General features: G+C 45.0%; 1 protein-coding gene and 1 pseudogene across 2 annotated transcripts in view; one reads left to right on the top strand and one right to left on the bottom strand.

The window, feature by feature from the left end:
• The window catches only part of ARHGAP26 (Rho GTPase activating protein 26), a 401,390-nt gene that overhangs the window by 32,864 nt on the left and 347,570 nt on the right, over positions 1-20,956 (top strand). The window lies entirely within an intron of this gene.
• LOC107531499 (WW domain-binding protein 11 pseudogene) lies at positions 780-3,552 on the bottom strand (annotated as a pseudogene).

The raw sequence follows: 20,956 nt of genomic DNA, 5'->3' as shown, positions 1-20,956 counted from the left end.
TTATATCTATCTATGTATTTATCTGTGTTACAGAATAGTGAGTTGAAATGAAAATTTATTGTCCTGTGTTAGGGAAAGAAAATAGTTATCTGTGGTATTGATTTAATCCAGTAAACAGATAAAATAAAGGGTGCCCAGTTAAATTTGAATTTCAGAGAAGCAATGAAAATTTTGAAGTATAAGTCAGTCCCCAAATATTTGTTGTTTACTTTAGGTTTAACTGGTTGTCTTGTATTTTTTTATTTTCATTTTTAATTTATTTTTAAGGTCATTGGGAAGTAATTTTAATCAATGAATTGAACATTTTCTTCCCACACATCTCACTTTGTATTAGGAAATGACGTTGTGATTCATTTCACTACAATATTACAACATATTTGTAAGAAAATATTAAAAATAAACACAAAAGGCAAGATGGGGTGAAATAAACTCCCCCCTCCCCAAATCTGTACTCCAATGCCCACAGCACACAAGAGACTCAAACAAATAAGTAACAAAGATCGGCCTGATTGCAAGTTTCCAAAGAACTGGAGAGGGTGAAAATGGTGGTATGAGAGGGAATGGGTGCTAGCAGAACGGCTTCAGTAACCAGCCTGTTCTGAGCAAGGTACCCTCGTATGCAGTGAATTCCAAACAAGGCTAAACTTTAAGATGTTCCTTCAAATGAAATTAGGAAATACCCTGACAGTGCAAGTAGCCCTTTTGCCTAAGCTTCCTAAGGGCCTCTTTCTCCATGAACCGATGATGTGAACAGAAACATGTTCAAGCTTCAGAAGTTGTCACAGCAGCCCTTCCATCTCTTCCCTGAAAGCCTCATATCCATCATCCTTAGTTTGTACCGAGATGGGACCAGATGGACCTGATTTAGGGGCTGCTGCGGCAAGAGGCGCAGCCAAACCATCTGAGTTTCTTTGGGAAGCAGCAGTAGCCTCTTGATTCTCCCGATGGAACTTGAGTGTGGTGGACACAAATCTAGTAATCCCTGCCTTGGGATTAGTGATTTGAGGCTTGGCACTGATGGTTGCCGTGGCTTTCTTATCAGTGGTGGCTGTGCTTGTGTCATCTGCCTTGGGTCGCCGAATCAAGTTGGGTGGAGCATTTAAAATTCCTGGGTTTGCCAAGGAAGCTGGTGGGAAAAGCCCAGGTGGGGCAAGTCCGAGTGGAGGCACCAAAGGTGGGAGGTGCATGGGAGGTCACCTTTGTGGGGGTTCCCTAGGAGCAGGGTCAGGAGGCAGACCTGGAGGTGGGCCTGGGGGGGGGGGGCAGGGGATCTACCTGGTGGTAGTCCTGGAGTTAAAAGTTAGAGTCAAGGTCCTTCCTTGGAGTATTGGCATTCCAGGTGGTCTTAGGAGTGGAAGAGCTCCTGGAAGTGGTCCAGGTGGCCGTAAAGGTGGAGCAGGAGGTTGTCCTGGCATGGGAGGTGCTGGTATCTGAGAAGTGGGAACAGATTGTGGGGGGGCTTGTTTGCTGTGAAGAAGCAGATGTGCCATCAGAAAGAGATTCCTCTTTATGCTGTTTTTGTGATTGCTTTTCTGCTTCAGAATCATCAGGATCACCTTCATCATTGTCCCCTGAAAATCCCTCTGCTTCCCATCCCTCCCTCCTCAGGGATTTCCTGACCTTCGAAAAAGCATCATGGCTTGAAGAGCAGTTAGCTCCTTAATGTTCTTTTTCTTCCTTGATTCCCCAGGCATATCTGCAAATCATGCACTCAGACCTGCTGTTTTTCTTCATTGCTCTCTCTTTCAGTATCATCACAGTGTACTAATTTATTCCCTTCACTTTCTCCATCTGATCTGGCAGTGTCACTGTCATCAGTACTGTCATCGTGCTTATCTTGATCCAGGTCCTCAGGACAGCTATCGTCTTCACTGGCGCTGGAAACAGCATCATCGTGACCCCGTTGAGCAAGTTTAGGACTGTATAGCATGTCTTCATCTCGCCGACGAGGGGGAAGATCCTAGGCAAAGACCACTTTACGGCCATGTATTTGCAAGACTTGAGGAGAAGGTAGACCGGGGGCGGACCTGGAGGTTTTCTGCCAGGAGAAAATGTGGAACAAACACCATGTCCAAGAAGAGGAAGACTAGAAACTGCTGAGTTGGAGGTCCATAGGCTGCCTTCTGAAGGATGGAGGGTGGCTGGGCACCAGGACGTGGAATGTCCTGCATCAGGATGTTGGAAGGAGCATGTGGCATACCTGGCAAAGGAATACTCGCCACTTCCACATGCTGAGCATTCTTGATCGGCTAAGCTGAGCCCTCTTCTGTTCATATTCTACTTCTGGCTTTCTCGGTTCTTTGTAAATATCTGAATTCTCTTTTTCTACAGAGTCATAGCATATGTTGGAAGGTTCCATGCAGCTTTTTATGCTTGTCTTTCAACACCTTCTCACTGACCTGTGGCTGTCGCGTTGGGTTAAACTCCATTTCACCCGGTTTCCCCTTGCCCCGGATAACCTGTCTGGGATCCTTCATCTTCAGAACCTCAGCTTGTACCATCATGCGCTCTTTTTCATTCTTTAATTCTCTCTTCTGGGCTTCTTTTTGGGCTTGGCCTGTGGGATTCATAAATTTTCCAGCCTTGGTGAATGATGTAGATCTTTGTCCCGTGTTGACAATCTGTATGTATGGTTCACATGCTCATTTAAAAAAGCCAACAGTATCAAACCAAGAATGTCTAAGCACTTCTGCTGGGCTCTGGGCCTGCGGGAAGCTGGGAGGGGACGATTCTCAGGCTCTTTTTTTTTTAAAAAATATATTTATTTATTGATTTCAGAGAGAGGAAAGGAGAGGGAGAGAGAGAAACATCAGTGATGAGAGAGTCATTGACTGGCTGCCTCCTGCACACCCCATGCTGGGAATCTAGCCCACAACCTGGGCATGTACCCTGACTGGTAATTGAACCGTGATCTCCTGGATCCTAGGTTGATGCTCAACCGCTGAGCCACGCCCCTCTGGGCAACCTCTTTTTCTTTGTAGGGGCCTTCACCTCTGCTCCTGGTCAGCTGTCTGGCAACCTCCATCTTGAAACCTTTTTGGTTGTCTTGTATTTTTATTTGTGAAATCTGTGACTCTAACTTAATCCCATTGATTCTCCTGTTTGGAATCTTTGGGTGCCTTTATGATCCCTATAAATGAGGTGAGGAATTCTGAATAAGGATGTGATGTCATTTGCAGCTCCTCTGTGGTCCCCTTCCTTTGTTGCTGCTAGTAGAAACCCAGCCTTTCACAAGTAGCCTTATCATCCACTAAACACTGGTTGCATAGCAGCCAAACATCTTTGTTGAACTAAGGCAGAAGGAAATCTCTCTGATGGCTCTTCCTCTGCTTCATGGTGCTGCTGAGCTTGTGGTGAAGAGGTCAGGAATGGAATCATAAGAGCCGTGCATCACATTTGCAGTTCACCTTGGAGGAGTTTGGGGGTCCACGGGCAGGGACTCTGGTGGCATGTAGGCAGCTGTGTTCTTAGGCTTCAGGAGCCATTTGGAATCCTTACCTTTGCAGGACTCCAGCAGTGAGCATCTCTTGTCTGCAGGTCTAGGGAACACATGAATACAAAAGAAATAAAAATCCTGTTCCTTGATAACAGGAATGTTTAGTTTATAGAGAGATAGACCAACAGGTATCAATAACTGCTGTAATTTACTGAGCATTTCCTTTGTGACTTGGCCTCCACACTGGCATGTGCTTTCTGTGCATTGTCATAGTGATCCTCACAGCAGCCCTGTGAACAAGATTCTGTGATTATCCCCATTTTCCACATGAGGCAACTGAAGCTTAGAATATGGGATGGAGCTCAGAACCACACAAAGGTTGGTCTGACTTAAGCGCCTCTGTTCTGTCCTGTCTCCTGTATCAAAAATTGATGTATAGTTAGAATCACATGAAATTACCAGTATTTTACCAACCATTTTTGACGTACAAAAATGACAGGTTTATATAGTTTACCCTAATCCAACGAATTAGGAAAAATAAATATATATGTGCAAAAGTAGGTATATAGTTGTATGTGAGTTTATTTATTCTTGTATTATTATTTATTATTTTCCATATGAACAACTGTAACCCAACTTTTGCCCACCCTGTTTGTATGTATATATATGTAGTGTATATATACTTTTCTGTTATGTGTATATATACTTACATATACATATGTTGTGTGTCATAGTTATGTAATAATGAATTTGTGGTATCATTCTATAACTATTACACATAGCTTGCTGAGACTGACTAGAGTGAATGAAATATGTGGACCTAGTTAAGGCTTGCCAGAGAGGCTTCTGGGGAAGTAGTTTTCATTTGTTCACTCTTTCACTCACCCACTGACTCAGTAGCTCACTCATTGAATAAAAACTCACTGAATTCTGCCAAGCATCATATTAAACATAGATTTGAGCAAGGGATTTGTGTGTGTGTTTTTTTAAATGCTTCAATATGAAAAATTTCACTCCTGTCTACTTGTAGTCAATTCTCCTGGCCTTTTCTGGACATTTCATAGAAATGTATACATTCCTATACAAGTTTTTGTGTTGATGTATGCTTCCATTTCTCTTAGGTAGGTAACTAGGAGCGAAATTGCTGGGTCATATGGTAAATTTATGTTTAACTTGAGCAGATTTTTGAGAGAGGAGCTTAAAAAATGGGTTTACAGAAAGGCTTAAGAGTGGGAATGAGATTTGGATTAGTCAGTAAAGCAGCGGTAATCCGGAGTAAAGCACCAGAACCCAGAAAGGTGAGCTGGATAGATTTTTAATTGGGAAAATAAAGAAGGGCATCTGGAGTTAGCCAGACAGATTCTGGTGTTCATGGAAGCTAAAGCAGCTTCTCTTTTCATGTTCAGCAGTGTGGGCAGAAGACTCCTCTTTCTGTTGCGGTTTCTGGATACAGGTACTGAGATATGTTTTTTATACCCTTCCAGCGCTGATAGTCCTTAGCAGGAAAGGGGCGATGCCTCCTCATAGGACACCAGTTCTTAAATGCAGAGTCCCACAGGTTTTGCTGAGAAAATATGGGCAATATAATATAATGAGTTTTTCATAAAACTAAATTTCTGTCATGCAGAGGTTTGTGTCATTCTGTGAGTGTATCTTTCTTACTATTTTGGAATAGTCAAGACTGTCTTTTTATATTAAGCGATGATTGATATGCATTTTTTAAATGGTTGTGCTTGCTAGGCATAATAAAATACCGGAACTGTGTGTGTGTGTGTGTGTCTTTGTCTCTGTATTTAGTTCAAGTTGGTTGCTGAAATTCTCAAATCTGGGAGCTACTGCTCCAAAGGTTTTGGGAAGGATGCTATTGATATCCATGGTGTCTCTTGTGTTTTGCCTCCTTTCTGACTTTCTTATATAATTGTGGAATATGGGCAGCTGGAGTGATGATGCCTGGGTGAGAACAAAATAAAAGATGAGCGAAACCCCACGCATGAAACCCCATTACTTAGACACCTGTGTAAGTCCAGGCAGTTGATGGGCACATGCCATCTTCAGTCACTTTGGTAGTGTAAGGAAGCCAGAACAAGTACACGTTAGAGTTCTTATGCAGGTTTGGGGCAAGCTGACAGTTGATTCTGTTCAGGGTAAGCGCCCTCCCCCCCCCCGCTGAGGCTGGAGGCTCTGCAGAAGCAATACTGTGGTGAGATCCGTGGGACAGAAAAGCAGCCCTGGCCTGAGGGTGATGGCAGCTCCCTCAGTCTTCTCTAGATTGCCTCTCTAGCTCGGGGTTAGGGAGTGGAATTTTCCTGTAACATGATTCTGAAGTACACATGGCCATTTTTTCCCAATTAATAATAACAATAGTGATGTATTTGTGAAATTCATAGGAGTGAAATGCATTGAGCTGAACACTTGCTGAGTGCTTTCAGGCATGATTCATTTGACCCTAGCAACAATTGTGTTAGAAAGGTAGGGTTAGTTCATGTTTGTGTGAAGCAACTTAGGGTCAAGAATGTTTAGTAACTTGTTTGCTTAACTTGCCATTGGATGAGAGATACAGAGCCAGTAAGGGGCCAGGCCTGGATTCAAACACATCCTGTTCTCTTGAAAATCACAGCCTTTCAGCTCAGCAGTTCCTACCTCAGATCTCATTTCCCAGAGACCCAGTGCTTCCGTCCAGCTTTCTTGCGGAGGTCTTGTGTGTGAAAGGGGAACTGGGGATGGAGTCCTTGGGCCGTGCTCAGCAAAGACTCCCTGAGGCATAGCACCGGTGTCTAACACACTTTATTTGCTGCCCCTCTGTCTACAGACAGCTCTATTGATTCAGCCTTGGGAAATCTTTGACCTGGCTGCCCCCCTCACCCCTTTTTTTGATACATGCCCAGACTGTTCAAGTTCACACCCATGTTGCAACCCCGGCTCCTGGGGCTGAGGACAGGGTGGAAGCACCAACGGGACAGAGGGTTCTGCTGGGCCACAAGCAGGCGGCTTCCCCCTTGCTTGCCTTGGGAACAGGGCGGGGGGGGGGCTTATTATCTGTTATCTTCATCCAGTTCTCACAGGCTATACTTTAAATGCTCTGCTATTTCCTTGTGAGGAAGGGGGGTGGAAAATGAGAACTTGGAAGGTTCTGTCCATTTCTTTTATTTTTAAGTTTAAGAATGTTGTGTTTTAGGAGAACATCGGAATGAACAACAATTGAATCTCTCTTCTGCTTGTTAAACTTCAGCCATAGTTAGAGGTGGTGAAATCCCATTCATATAACTAGTATCAAATATTGCTTAGCGGTGCTTAACTTTTTCCCTCTCTCCCTTACACAATTCAACATTTACCTTAGTTTTTATCTTCAGCAACCTGTGAGATATGGCTGGTGTTACTAGCTTCTGGTAAAATGGAGTTTCCAAGGCACAAAGTGGTTGAGTTGTGCAGGGTCTGGCTAGAATTTGATCCAGAAATCAGGCCTGATTGCTAGCCCAGCTGCTTTCCGTGTTGCTACTTTGTGGAATGGACTGGCCATTGACAATGCGGTCCGAGGACTGGGCAGAAATGGAGGCTCCTCTTAGCTGGTGGTTGAGCTGCTTGGAGCTGTGATCCATCTGTTTGGGACTAGAGTTGAGCTCCAAGATGGACCAACCAGCCCCACAAAGAAAGAAAAGCTCTTTTCTTGCTACAGATGATACCCTGGCCCCTATCAGCTGCTGTGGAAGTTTCTGCCACCAGAGGAGAGATGCAGAGTGGCTTTTCTTACCACGGGTGAACTCAGAACATATGTTTTATCCATATATGGTGCATTACTGATAAAGCTTGTGTTTTTTACTTGTCTAATTCTCTGGCACCTTGCCTGTCAGTTAGTTGCCCCTTTTATAAGTGCCTGTATGGCTGGGTGTTCTGATTTTAAGTCATGAGTTTTGACTTTTATCAGAAATTTACAGCTTGCTTTTCAGAGGTCTTAGTTGAATGTAATTGCATGGAATGGCAGTGTTAAATTTTGTAGTATAGAAATGTTAAAATGGAACATAAATACGCGCTTTCAGTGTCTGTTTTGAATGGTCTTATTTGTGAGTCGTATCAGTCTGTGTTAGACATCTTTATTGCTCAAGTAATCTGTGTTCCTGTAGAGTGATTAGAAAATTCAGATAAGCAAAGAGAAAAAGAGGAAAAGAGAAGAAAAATTTACATATATACTTTAAATGAGAGTCCCACGAGGGAAGCCAGGATGTGAAGGACTTTGAACTTCTCAGAACGAGGGGTCTAGTTGGTCCGCCCAAGTCATCCGAATGATTCATCTCTTCCTTGTTTCAGATGGCAGAGATCAAGACACAGGCTGGGGTATCTGAGCATGTTCTGGAGGGTCAGACTCGCATTCGGTTTGGTGCATTCTGCCATGAGCTAGACAGCTCAGGGGTCAGAAAAGTCCCACTGTTAATGTACCACCTGCTAGGGTGTGGCTGTGAAAAGGGAAAATTAGTCCTTTGGGGTCTCCTATTTATACAGTTGCTAGTTCTCAAGCAAAAAGGGATAGAATAATCTTACACTCCCTCTTCACTTCCTCTTCCCAGCCCTGCTGGAGCCATCCGTCCATGCATCTATCCATCCATCCATTCACCCACCCATTCATTCACTCCTTTAATCCATTTTCTCAGTCACCCATCCATTCACCTGTTCATTCAGTAGCTGTTTACCATGCACCTTCTGAGCATCAGTCATTGTTTGCATTTGGCTCTGGGAATACAGATGAGTAAGACAAGGCCCTGCTCTCATGGAGCTTATGTTGGGTTGGTGCAGGTTATGGTACCATCGCTTCCCTTTCAGCTTTTCTTCTGTAGCCCTGAAGGTGTTCTTCTTCTCCCCTGGAGCTGAGCACACCCCTAGGTTCTGTCCTGGAGCTCAGCGCACCCTAGACCTGCAGCCTACCTTAAATTTGATCATCCCCAATGGGGAAGGTGAGGAGGAGGAGGCAGCATTTGGCTGGCTGAATTCTCAAAATGGGACTGTACTTTTGTCTGGGAGGAGTAGGGGAGCAGATCACAGAGGGAGGGTTCCTGGCTTTATCAGAGAGAGAAAGCCTCATTGTGTGTTGTTGTTGGAACAGGTCCCGGGGACCTCAGTACAGTTCTTTGGACAGGGCTGAGCTGAGCTACCATGCCATAAAATAATAGCCGAAAGAATCAGTGTGGAATTTAGGATAGTATCAAAGGGAGCTCTGTGTTACAGCTCTCTCCAGGCAGAGGGCAACACTTCAGCCCCAGGTCAAGCCCTGCTGTTAACTTCATAATATCTTCATGAACATGTCTTTTGTGTCTGTGTGTTTGCTCTGTCTTTTATTCTTTCTCTGCCTCTCTTAATCTCTGTCCATCTATCTGTCTCTCTCGGGTATAGTAATTTATTAAGAGATTTTGATGGAAAATTTAAAGCATATCCTCTGTAAATTCTCTTCCTTTTAGGCTATGGCACATCTGGGTGGCCAGATGGGTGAGTTGCAGGGATGGGAACATATGACACAGAAACCTTAGAAAGTTCCAGGAAACCATATTTCCCAAACTTCAGTCACTCACATGCTTCTATCTTGATTTTCTGCTACATTGATGTAACATGTATTCTGTTGTTTACCTAATATTTTCTTTAAGTAGGTGTACTTGTTCTTTTTGAAAGGACACTTTTTGTTTTAAAAGAGTATTTTATAACTTGACCATAAATAAAACACCAATATAATTTGCCCCAAATCAAAGTAACCATAGAAATCAATCTGTCAGCTCTAATGTTTATTTGTGTGCCACCTAAAATGATTTTTGTGCACCGCAAAGTGGTGTGCTTGTTACCACACGTTGGGAAGTTCTTTTGTAGATTGTACCAGCTCTAGCCAACAGATTCCTGGAGATTCAGATGAATCAATCTCCAGTAACTTTCCTCCATCTCCCTCTCCCACACTGAAGTGAGTTCCTGGGTACAACACAAGATGGTGTGTGTGAGGCCCCAGGGAGTGACCCAGGTAATAAGGTCATGTTTCCCCGATCATCTGTGGGCACTGGTCCCTTGAATGATTATTCTGTACTCTGGGTGCAGAGCAACATTGCCAGTGCTGAGGAGCAGACGGCGCAGACACTGTGAAACATGCCATGGACCAAGCTGTCTACGTGCCAGGAGTCCCCCCGCATCTCTTTAGAAACTTTTTTTTACCCTGTATCAAAGAGCAGAATCTGAGAGTGTGGGCTCTGGAGGCTGACAGCATGGGTTCAAATCCGGGGCCTGTTCCTTCTGTGACATTGACAAGTAACCTCTTTCTTCATTTATTCCACAAGTAAACATTGCGTGCCTACCACAAGCCAGCCACTGCTCTATGCTCTAGGGATATACTAACCAACAGAACTGGCGGGGAAAAATCGCACTTCAACCGAGCTCATACTCTTCTGGCCTTATTTTAAGCTGTTAAATGGGAGTAACAGTAGCCCTGCCTCCCATGGTTATTGTGAGGTTTCCGTGAGCTGGCGTAGCTGAAGAGTCCTTAGCACAGTGCCTGGCTCAGCGGTTGCTTAATACATGCTAGCTATTTAATTATGATACTTAGGTACCCAGCATTGTAACAGGCTTTGAGCTCACCCTCCTCCTGTTTTAGCTTCGGCAGCACCCAACTGAAATATTCTCTCCTTACTTCTTAGAAGCCTGTAAGTCATTCTAGAGGCCCCATGACCTCTAGGAAACGTGCGTGGCGTAGAGCCTCCTTCCCTGATCATAGGACTCTAAAAACCCCTGTTCACCCCTGAAGTAAGCTTACTCAACACCTGGCTGCGTGATGAGTTGATGCTCTCATGCCCTGGATGACGTTTCTCAGAAGGGATCTTTTGTCCTTTTGTTAGCTGAGAAAGGCTCCTCTCTCTCGTGCTCCCCCCGCCAGTTCCTCCTCCTCTCTTGCTGTAGCATGAGGGTGTTTGGGCAGAATCCTGACCCTGCGGTGTGCTCGGAGGACCTGTGCAACACAGTCCTTTATTACTGCTACAGGAAAAGCTTAGTTGGTCTAGAACAGAAGTATTGGTGCTGGGCCCTGGCACCTGTCTTTGGATGGGTTTGACCAAATTTTTATTATATTCATTTCTAAAAAGAAAAATTCTGTTGATCAATTCTGTAACTAACAACGCAAACATAAAGTTTTGTCCTGGTCCACCCGCACACGCAGTCCCCCAAAGGCAATAGTCTTCATTCACTCTAGCACTCAGTGGCTTGTCTAAATGTGACATATGCGCCCAGTGGCCATACTATAGGCTGACTGCTTCAGAAAGAACACCATCCTTCCTGTGCCCTGCAGAGAGTGGCAGGGCAATTACTTAGAGTTTGGAACAACTTGAACAGTGTGAATTTCAGTTTGCTAGGGCTGCCATAGGAAAGTACCACAGACTGGAAGGTTTCAACAGCACCAATTTGTTTTCTTACAATTTTAGCTCCTAGACGTCTGAGATCAAGAGATTGGCAGGTTGGTTTCTTCTGATACCTCTTTCCTTGGCTTATAGATGGCTGTCTTCTCCCTGTGTCTTCACGTGGTCTTCCCTCTGTCATTGTCTGATCCTATCTCCTTGTATAAGGACACTAGTAATATTGGATTAGGGCCCACCAGTATGACCTCTTTTTACCTTAATTACCTCTTTAAAGGCCCTATCTTCAAATACAGTCACATTATCAGGTACGGGGAGGTTAGGACTTCAACATATACATTTTAGGGGGACACAGTTCAGCCCATAACAGTGTGGTTCAGGAATACAGTTCCAGAATACACTTGTATTACCTAGGCTTTGAGTTTCTCAGACGAGTCTTTGAGGGTAGTAGGAGTTCTAGAAGGTGAGGCAGCTTCAGCTTGGGCATTGACTCTGTGGTGGCCTCTATTACTAGTTTAATGAGATCTCGGTGGTGACATAGGCTGGTTGGCTGATCCTATGAGAGTTAGCCAGGCCACAAGTCGATGCACAGTTTTCTTGCACCCTATGTCCTGGCTACTTCCAAATAGGATTTGAGACAGAGAGATAGGGATAGTTTGGGGAAGGATTTGTTGACAGGGAAAGTGCGATATTGTCCTTCAGACAAGACTCAGAATTTTGTCAAGAGTTGGGAAAACCATGGCTAGAGTTTTCCAGTAATCTGAAACCCCCCTCTTCTTCCGGTTACATGTTCTGTAAACAGCGACTGCCTATAAGAGGGGTTTGGAGTCTGTTGACTTTGGCTGAGATGTAGCCTGAGAAGATTCATCAGTTTCCAATTCCTGTTCTCTCAGGATATTAAGTATTGCAATGAACTGGAAAACTTTTCTTTATTAAAATTGGAGGAAGAGTTGGGTGTTATGAGGGAGACCTGGAACAGGAAGGGAGCTGACACCAGAAGTTTCATTGCATTTCTTCAGAGATTATTTGATCTTTTTTGCATTGTCAGTGTTTAGTAGCTTAAATATGCTTTGCAACAAGGGGAGGTAAAAAAACAAATATGCTTCCAGAAGTGCTGACAGCATAGCTAGTTTGTGAGGCAGTGTGTATGGTGGTTAAGGGTATAGGCTTTGGAGTCCCACTGACCTGGTTCAGATCCTGGCTCTGCTGTTCATCACCTGTGTGACATTGGGCCAGTTACTAGCCTGTCAGCTTCAGCTGTCTTACCTGTAAAGTGGGAATGATATTTTACCTGCCTCTTGTTGTGAGGATCAAATGAGATAATGCATTTAACACCCTTAATTAATACTCAGCAGTTGTTAGCCTCTGCTCTCATTGTGAGTGCAGGATGATCGACAGGCTGTTTCCCAGGCTGGTGTCCAGCTTCTAATTAAGAGTAAAACAGCATTGCATTTTTATAAGGTTCCGATCTTACGTACTTTTTCATTTCTAGCGAGGAGAACTTACTTTAATCTTTTTTTTTTTTTTTTTGAGAATGGCACTCACACTTAGGAAGGAAATTTCTTTCAAATGGGAAAGTATTTTTTATATTTGGTGTTCTGCTATAGATCTAAGGTCATTTTATTGGCTAATAAAAGGTATGTTAATCAGGTGAGGGTCATGTATTTATATTTACTCTACACATTTATTGAGATGCCCCTGTCGTCACCTTCGTGCATCCTTCCCCTTCTTGCTTTGCATTCTCCAGCCACACTGGCCTGCTGCTCCCACCCACCACAGGGCCTTTGCATATGCTGTTCCCTGTACCCAGAGCACTTGTGCTACTTCCCTTTCTCACCACTTATCCCTCGGACTCATCTCAGCTTCACTCCTCTGGCTCGCCTTACTTGTCCCTCTGTGCTTCTTCTATAGGACTTCGATTCTTCCCTTCTGCACATAGAGCTGTTGCTAACTGTACTCTCATTTGGGTGAGATCTGATTGTCTCTTCACTGGATGGGAAGCCCAGGAGGGTAGGAACTATGTCTTTTTTTGTTCGCCATTACATACTGAGCACCCTGTAGCACCTGAGCAAATATGTGGTGAACGAGTGAGTGGATATTGTTTTGGTAAGAGAGCTATATTAGGTACCATGGGGGCTGCAGAGATAAGCCTATGCAGTCCCTGCTCTGAAGGAGCATTCAGTCTCATAGGGGAGAGCACCATTTAGTAGTGCCATAGTCAGAGTGCACAGTGAAGCCAGAGGTCACAGGACGAGCATATTGCATGGGGGGAATAAGCCAAGGCATCTTGTAGGAGCTGCCGTGTCTGCACTGGGCCTTGGAGGAAGAGGAGCTAGGCCTGAAGAAATGGAGAAAAAGGCCCCTCAGATGGAGAGAACCATGTAAACAAAGTCTTGGAAAGTACAAGCTGGCTTTAGGGATGGGAGTCAGGTGGTTTGGCTGGAGCCCAGCAGCCAAGGGAGGGAAACAGTGGGCAGTGAGTTGGAAGGTCTATGAGAGCCGAGCGAAGCTCTGGGGTTGGTGTGGAGGAAAAGGGGATGTGCCTTAGAAGGTCCTGAGCAGAGGGGTGACATGATCAGCTCTGTTCTCTAAGGTGGCAGTACCTAAGGTGGTGCGCTTGGAGGGAGGACTTGGGTGAGGAGGCAGGTAGGGAGAAGCCCAGAGAGTGGGAAGAAGGGGACCTAAGTGGAGGTCAAATAATGAGAAGAGAAAGAACATTGATGGGGCCCAGTCACTGGTTAGAGGTGGGAGACAGACAGTGATGGGACTGTGCATCCGGGGCACCTAAGACTAATAAGTGCAGGACATGGAAAGCACCCAGCATGGCGCCTGGCAGGTGTTGGAAGTTCAAAAAATGTTAGTTCTTGCCCCTGTGCCAGAAACGAGGAACTCAGGCGGAGAAACAAGTGGGAGGGAGGTGCCAAGATGGAGTGCCACAGCATTCAGGTGACGAAGCTCGGCAGGGGCTGGAAAAGCAGGAGTGGAGCTGGCAAGGAAGAGAGTTATTGTTCAAGCTAAGGGAGAGAGAAGGGGTGTCTTCTTTCCAGGCTACTATAACAAAGGGCCACAGACTGGGTGGCTTATAAGCAATAGACATTTATTACTCACAGTTGTGGAGGCTGGAAGTCTGAGATAAGGGTGCCAACACCGTCAGTTTTGGTGAGAACCTTCTTCTGGGTAGCAGACTTGTCACTGTATCTTTCTGTGGCAGAGAGCAGAGCAAGCTCTCTCCTGGCTTATAAGGGCACTAATCCCATCATGGGGCCCCACCTTCATGGCCTCATCTGATCCTAATTCCCTCCCAAAAGCCCCACCTCCTAATGTCAATATATTGGGGAGTAGGGTTTCAATAGGTGAATTTTGGGGACACACAAATACTCAGTTTATAGCAGGAGGTTTGGGTAGAACTTGGGGGACTGTCTCCCTCTGAGGGTAAGAGTCAGAAGCAGGGGGCCAAGTGAACAGTCATTCATGGGAAGGGATCTGAGAGGATGGTGCCTTGGAAGCCTTGGTTCTTAAGATGGGTTTTCCTGCTGTAGCCATGAAGGCTAGGAGGACCTTCGGTGCCCTGTGGGTGGGATTGGGTCTTGGGCTGGCTGCCGTTTTAGCCAGCCATCTTTGTTACTCTCATTCCCTGACCATAGACTGCATCCCCCACCCCGGGCAGCCATCTAGTAAGTGCCCACTTCTTGGGTGGTGGTGTGGATAGGTCTGCACAGCTTCAGTGCTTGGCTCAGTGCTTCTCCCAAAACAGTCATCCAGAGTTATTGAATTACACTGTTCACCCCTCCTGCAAAGACGGTGGAAAGTGGATCCATCAGCATCGTTTTAAAGGGAAAATCAGCCACATGAACATGGAAAAGTTAGGTGCCTTGTTTAAAATTCCTCACCAGACTTGGATCTACTTGGAGTTTGGGGAATCGGAGTTTTAGTTGTAGTTGATTTGTGAATGTTGACAGGTTAATTGTCTGCTCTGGGCTTCAGGTTTTAGGAATGAGATATGAATAATAGGGGCATCAGAATGGGCTCTGGGGTTGTAATTAAGGTTCTGCTTTCTCTCCCTTAGCACATCACCCTGTCCCAAGCCTGGGAATGAGATTTCTCTTCCCAGGGTTTGTTAATAATTCTGATAAATGGCTCTTGGCAGATTTCTTTAGATCTGCCTGGCCTGGGAGTATATCTTCCCTGCCATCCCATGTGGGACCACAAAAGACAATGCCACATACCAATTACTGTTTTAAAATAAAACCACTCTACTTTAACCCTCTGTCTGTGATCTGGGCCAAAGCCAGTCCAGCCAAGCCACGCTCCAGCAAGGCGGCACACCTTCTCTCAGCTCCTTGCCTTTGCACACTCTTATTTTCTTAGTGCTGTGCCCATAGGTGTGGTATTGCTGGCTGTGGTCAGGGACTGGCACAGGAGGCAGGGCTGCTGGAGGGAGGATTCTGGTGGCCTTCTGCTGTCACTGAGATACTAGCTCTGCTTGGAGTCTCTGCACTGTCCTTTAATATCATTTTAAAGCAACATAGCATGCTGGGTAAGAGCTCAGACTCTGGGGCTTGGGTCTCCTGTATTAGCTGAATTACCTTGGCAATCAGTTTTCCCGAGTCTCGGTTTCCACCTTCATTGGGCTCTCAGGAAGAATAAATGAGATCATCACTAAAGAGCCTGGCTCATATGCTAACACACTCAGTCACTGTGAGCTGTGTTTGTTGTCCTTCTCATTCTTTCCCCACCATCAGCAGGAAGGAAGAGCTCCTTGTAACTAACCTTGTGTCAGCTCCTCCTCGTGGCACCTCTCACCCTAAGTGACGTGGAGGACTGACCCTCAGTTAGAAGCCCCTTCCCTGTCCCTGTGAGAAGGTTCCAGCCCCACCCTCTCTCGGTGTGTCTGGAAGGGTGCCCACCCTGACTCCTGGCTCCTGGCTCCTGGCTCCTGGCCTTTCTTCCGCTCCACCTGGTCATCTGGGTCAGGGCTGTGCAGCACAGGGAGTCCCTGGTTAGTGGTGATTTGGTTGTGAGGTGCAGTTGCCTGTTCAAACCAGCTGGAGCCAAGAGGAGAAGTTGATTGCTGGGATGCCGGGATGTCCTGTGGACCCTGAAGGCAGCAGGAAGTATAGCTGGCCTGGAACCAGGCATTGGGAAGTCAGGAACCAGGTTGTGTGCAGTTTCTGCCTGGGGCTGCTGAGTGTCCTCTAACTTGCCTCCACAGACCAGCTTTTGGCCTCAGCGTGCACACATGAGGAAGAGGCCACCCCAACCCAGTTCTGAAAACTCCTCAGTTTGAATGAACAGCAGTCCAGCATCAGTGAACAAGCTCCTCTGTGCGCTAATTACCAGTTACCTAGAGAGAAGCAGGTTGCCCACTGCTGGTCCATGTAGTGAGGAAGCAGGGCTGGGGTGGGGTGGGCATTGATGGGAGCTGGCCGGTTACCAAAAGGGCATAGGGACAGGTCAGTCACCTCCATACGTGTCATATCTCCTGGCCTTCTAGTTGGAGGAAACACCCTCTTTCTTTCTCCCATAGCCAGCTCTGCCAGGTGCATGCAGACTGAGGCCATTAGGTCACCTGGGTTTGCCAGGATAGGCAGCCCCCACATCACAGTCCATGAGTGCCTCATAAAATCCTGTTGTGGTCCCACATCTCTGGATTATATAAATCAGTGTTCCCCATAGAGGAGTAGTTCTTATGTACAGGTGACATGAGATAGGGTTTTAGGTGACACAATAACATTTTTTGTATTGATAATTATATATTTAATTTGGAAAACTTATAACTGTGGATCAAATCCACAATTTCACTATTACATGTCAGTAAAAATTAGTTTATGTAAAAAAATTTAAACAGTATGGATTTGGGGGGAAAAAAGTGAATGTGGTATGTGATTGAGTGAAGTTAGGAAACAGTGAGTGATGGACTAGGGGTTTTTACCTGAGAGCCCAGGAAGTCCTCAGGAGGTCTGTGAATCCCTTAATATTGTAGGCAAAATTTTGAGTGTATTTACTTTGATTTTTTTTTCCATGGAGGGTAGGTCTTAGCTGGTTTAAAAATTTAGTGTACATCGAAACTTTCTCAGGGTTATTTATTGAAAATGCAGTTTCCTTATCCAGAAATTTTGGTGTGTCAGTTGCAATGGCACCCATTCCAACTGGCAAATGTGGCTTTTCACAAGCATTTAGGTGACTAACGCAGGTGGGCCTTGCCTTGACACTGCTTACAGAGGCGTTGACCTATCCCAAAGTCCTTAGGACTGTTCTATAAACTGGCAGAACTTTTTTTGTCAAGAGTTTTTGAAGTCTATGGACAAAAGGTTGCTGGATAAATTTATATCTGTTGAATGGATATTGATCTTTTCATGTTCATAAAGGCCTGAAGCCATCACGGTGCGCCAGACACATCTTGTGTGCACTTTCTTATTTTTCCCCAGAACACTGCGAAGTGAAGTTTATTCCTTTTTTTTAAACACCTTCTTTAATTTTTAAAAAATATATCTTTATTGATTTCAGAGAGAGGAAGGGAGAGGGAGAGAGAGAGAGAAACATCAATGATGAGAGAGTCATTGATCAGCTGCCTCCTGCATGCCCCCTACTGGGGATGGAGCCTGCAAGCCAGGCATACAACCCCTACCAGGAACCAAACCTCGATCTCCTGGATCATAGGCCAATGCTCAACTGCTCAGCTATGCTGGCCAGGCAGTGGCATTTATTCTTAACTGTAGGTGAGAAAACCTAGACTTCAAGAGTAACTAAGTAGGAGAGCTGGGAGAGAGGGTTAGCCTTCTGCGCCTGGGTCTAGACTAGAAATCATGATCTGGGAAGGCAATGGCACATGGCGGTGAGATTTAGGCAGCTGCTGCTCTACTTAGGACAGACAAGATGCCAAGAAGGAGGACACCTTGAGGTGGAGCGTGGAGCCAGATTACAGAGCTTCCTGATAGTCTTTTAACTTTCCATTTATTATCCCTTGTTTTAACTATGTTACGTTGGACCAAAGGAAGAGAGAATGAATTGCTCACCCATGGGTCAGAGTAGTCAAGGGGATGCAGCCCCCCGTTTCACCCACAACTAGTTTGGTGTTGGCAACAGTAACTGGCAGGCCACTAAAGCAGAGGTTCTGTTCTTAGGATCCATGGACTCCCTCACAGAGGTGGGGAGGCTCCTTCAATGGCCTATAGTAAACTTTGAATTTTTGTGCATATATGCCCATGCCTGCAAGCGCACCCATGTATTTTTCTGGGTAGTGGAGTCCTGGGCTTCCACTGTATTCTCTGAGCCATCTATAACCCCAAACAGATGCCTCACTGCAAGGGAGATGCTCATTGCTGGACTATGGCTGGTGGGTCCAGGTCCTTCTCCAAGTATGGTTCCTGGACCAGCAGCATCAGCATTGTCTGGAAATTTGTTAGACATGAAAAATCCTGGGCCCAACCGGATTACCTACAGAATTGGAATCAGCATTTTAACAAGATACCCAAGTGATTTGTATGAACATTAAAATTTGAGAAGCACTGGGCAACCCTCTGTATCTGGTAAACCAGTTTCTAATGCCAACTCTGTGCTAGGAGGAATTTTTATGAAAAGTCACATTTTCTTATAACCTTCTTTAGAAAATAGGGTGCCTCTAAAGTGTAATATTTCTCATCTTTGCCCTTTGCTTATTGGGTGCTCAGCTGATTATAAGTTGAGTTAAATCTAGATAAAGGAATTTGTGATCTACATTTGTTAATTCACATGAGCTTTTAGGTTGGCCATAAAGTGGCATATGACCCAACCCTTTGAAGGAAATAAAAAGAAATCAATGATTAATCTGATAACCAACTCCATGCCTCACAAAGACTTTCTTCTAAGAGTATTGTCATGGGCTTTAAGGAAAGGATTGCACTGACTTCTCAGCTTGTTTTGGTTATCTTGGAGAGGTTTTTGCTGGCCCATTTTCTTCCCTTTCTTACTCTTTTCCCAGAGTTGGTTCACTCTTCATTTTACTGTTGCATTGTCATCAATAGGTCAGGTTAGTCTTATATTTGCCCTGAGTGTTAGTTTGCCTCATGACTCATACTCATAGTTCATAAATGCAGCCAGCCGGATGTTCTGTGAGAGGTTCCTGGTGGTGTCCGCACTGGAATCTGTCCATCTCTAAAGGCTGTCTTCATCTCGGTGTATATTGATCTGGCAGCAACTCTGGTCAGTGCTGAACTTCGGCCCACTGTTGAACATTAACTCTTTGGGTGTGTTGGCAAAAACAGTGCAGGGTTGAATCTTAGTATATAATTCCTTTGTTGGGAACACATATCACATGTTACCTGATATAGATGTGTTTGACCCATGTCACAATTAAAAGTCATCCTTAATTATGGTAAGGCATTTGGACTGTTTTATTTCCCCCTCCTTTTTTTGGGTCCTTATCAGGAACCTTGACACTATATTGGCTATGTGACCGTCTCCCCAGCAGACTGGAGTTGTCAAAGTTTGAGCCTCACGGTGTTCATTGTTGTATGTCTAACCTCTAGCAAGGTGCTGACACATGGGCGAGCAGTTAGTAAATATTTGTTGAATGACTGACTGGTGGGGTAACCAGCTTTACTGTTGTGGTTCACAGCTAACCCCCCCCCCATTTATTGAAATGCTGATGATGTTGATAATAGCAGCTATCATTGATTGAATGCTCTCTATGAGGCAGCTGTAATACTCTCAACAATAAAGGCAAATTAAATAAATAAATACATTCTGTCATTTAATTCTCTCAACAACCCTATGAGACGGGGGTATCACTATTCCCGTTTCACAGCTAAGGAAACTTATAAAGTAACATTGTCAGCACCATTTAGCTGATGAGGGTGGAGCAGGGAATGCACCCCAGGTCATCTGCCTTTGAAGCTTGTGCTGAACACAGGAGCATTTAATCTGTGCTGGTGAGGGCACTGACTAACAGGTGGAGTATATGGGGCCATGGCTTCTGTCTGTCTCCTTTAAAATGATAAGCAGATACAGATATGGAATGGAGGCCGCCCTAGTGGGTGGTGGAAGTCGGCACTTAGTGCATTGCTCCCCTTCCAGGTGTTTCTCCTCTCCCTTCCTGCGGAGGGAAAGCCACAGGTGCAGTGAGACCCTGGTTCTCTCATTGTCCATCCTAAAGCCTGGTTGTAGGGACTCTGTGACCTTAGACACCACTCTTTGATTTTGGAATAAATCGTCACCCTGTTGTTTTCTAATGTTAGTGGCAAACCAATCTCAAAACATTGGTGATTAGCAAGTATTGTGATTAAAAAAAAAAAATTCTGCTCTGCTGGTGTGGCTCAGTGGTTGAGCGTCGACCCATGAGCCAGGAGGTTGCGGTTCGATTCCTGGTCGGGGCACATGCTCGGGTTCTGGGCTCGATCCCCAGTGGGGGGTGTGCAGGAGGCAGCCGATCAATGACTCTCTCATCATTGATGTTTCTCTCTCTCTCTCTCCCTCTCCCTTCCTCTCCAAAATCAATTAAAAAAAAAAAATTCTGTTTCCCTTTTTAAAACATAGGCCTGAGTGTCTGATTTGAAACATATTTTTTAGATTATCCTGAAAATCCGTGCTCCTCTGTCTTTACTGTGAACGTCATAGAGTGTGTGTTAACAGGTATTTGACGGCAGTCATTGCTTGTGACAGCATATAGCTTGCTGATGGTTAACTGCCGATTGCCATGTCTCCTTAGGTTACTTCCCTCTTCCAAAGTGATTAAATTTTTTATAAGGCCTGTCACAGCAGAATTTTTACTGTTTTAAAAATATTTTTTAATTGATTTTAGAGAGGAAGGGAGAGAGAGAGAGAGAGAAACATCAGTGAGAGAGAAGCGTCAACATCCATCACCTGCCTCCTGCACGCCCCCTACTGGGGATCGAGCTCACAACACCGGCATGTGCACTGGTCAATGCTCAGTCACTGAACCACACAGGCCATTCCAGAATTTTCACTTTTTAAAAGTGGACATCTTATTTGTAATCCTGAAAAGATCTTTTCTTTCAGTGGTTTCCAGATAAATAGCAAAAAAGTTGAATGAGTATTGTAAATTGTTTGTGAACCATTTAACTAATATTTTCCTGTGGTTCTAGGCTGGATTTGACTCCGAGACTTTTTGGGACAAGCTTCAAAATTAGTTTCATGTCATTTTTTTGTTGTGTATGTA

The sequence above is a fragment of the Miniopterus natalensis genome, chromosome 4, assembly GCF_054644295.1.
Source record: "Miniopterus natalensis isolate mMinNat1 chromosome 4, mMinNat1.hap1, whole genome shotgun sequence".
Classification (NCBI taxonomy): Eukaryota; Metazoa; Chordata; class Mammalia; order Chiroptera; family Miniopteridae; genus Miniopterus; species Miniopterus natalensis.
The sequence above is the reverse complement of the archived record's forward strand: the minus strand, read 5'-3'. Positions and strand labels throughout refer to the sequence as shown.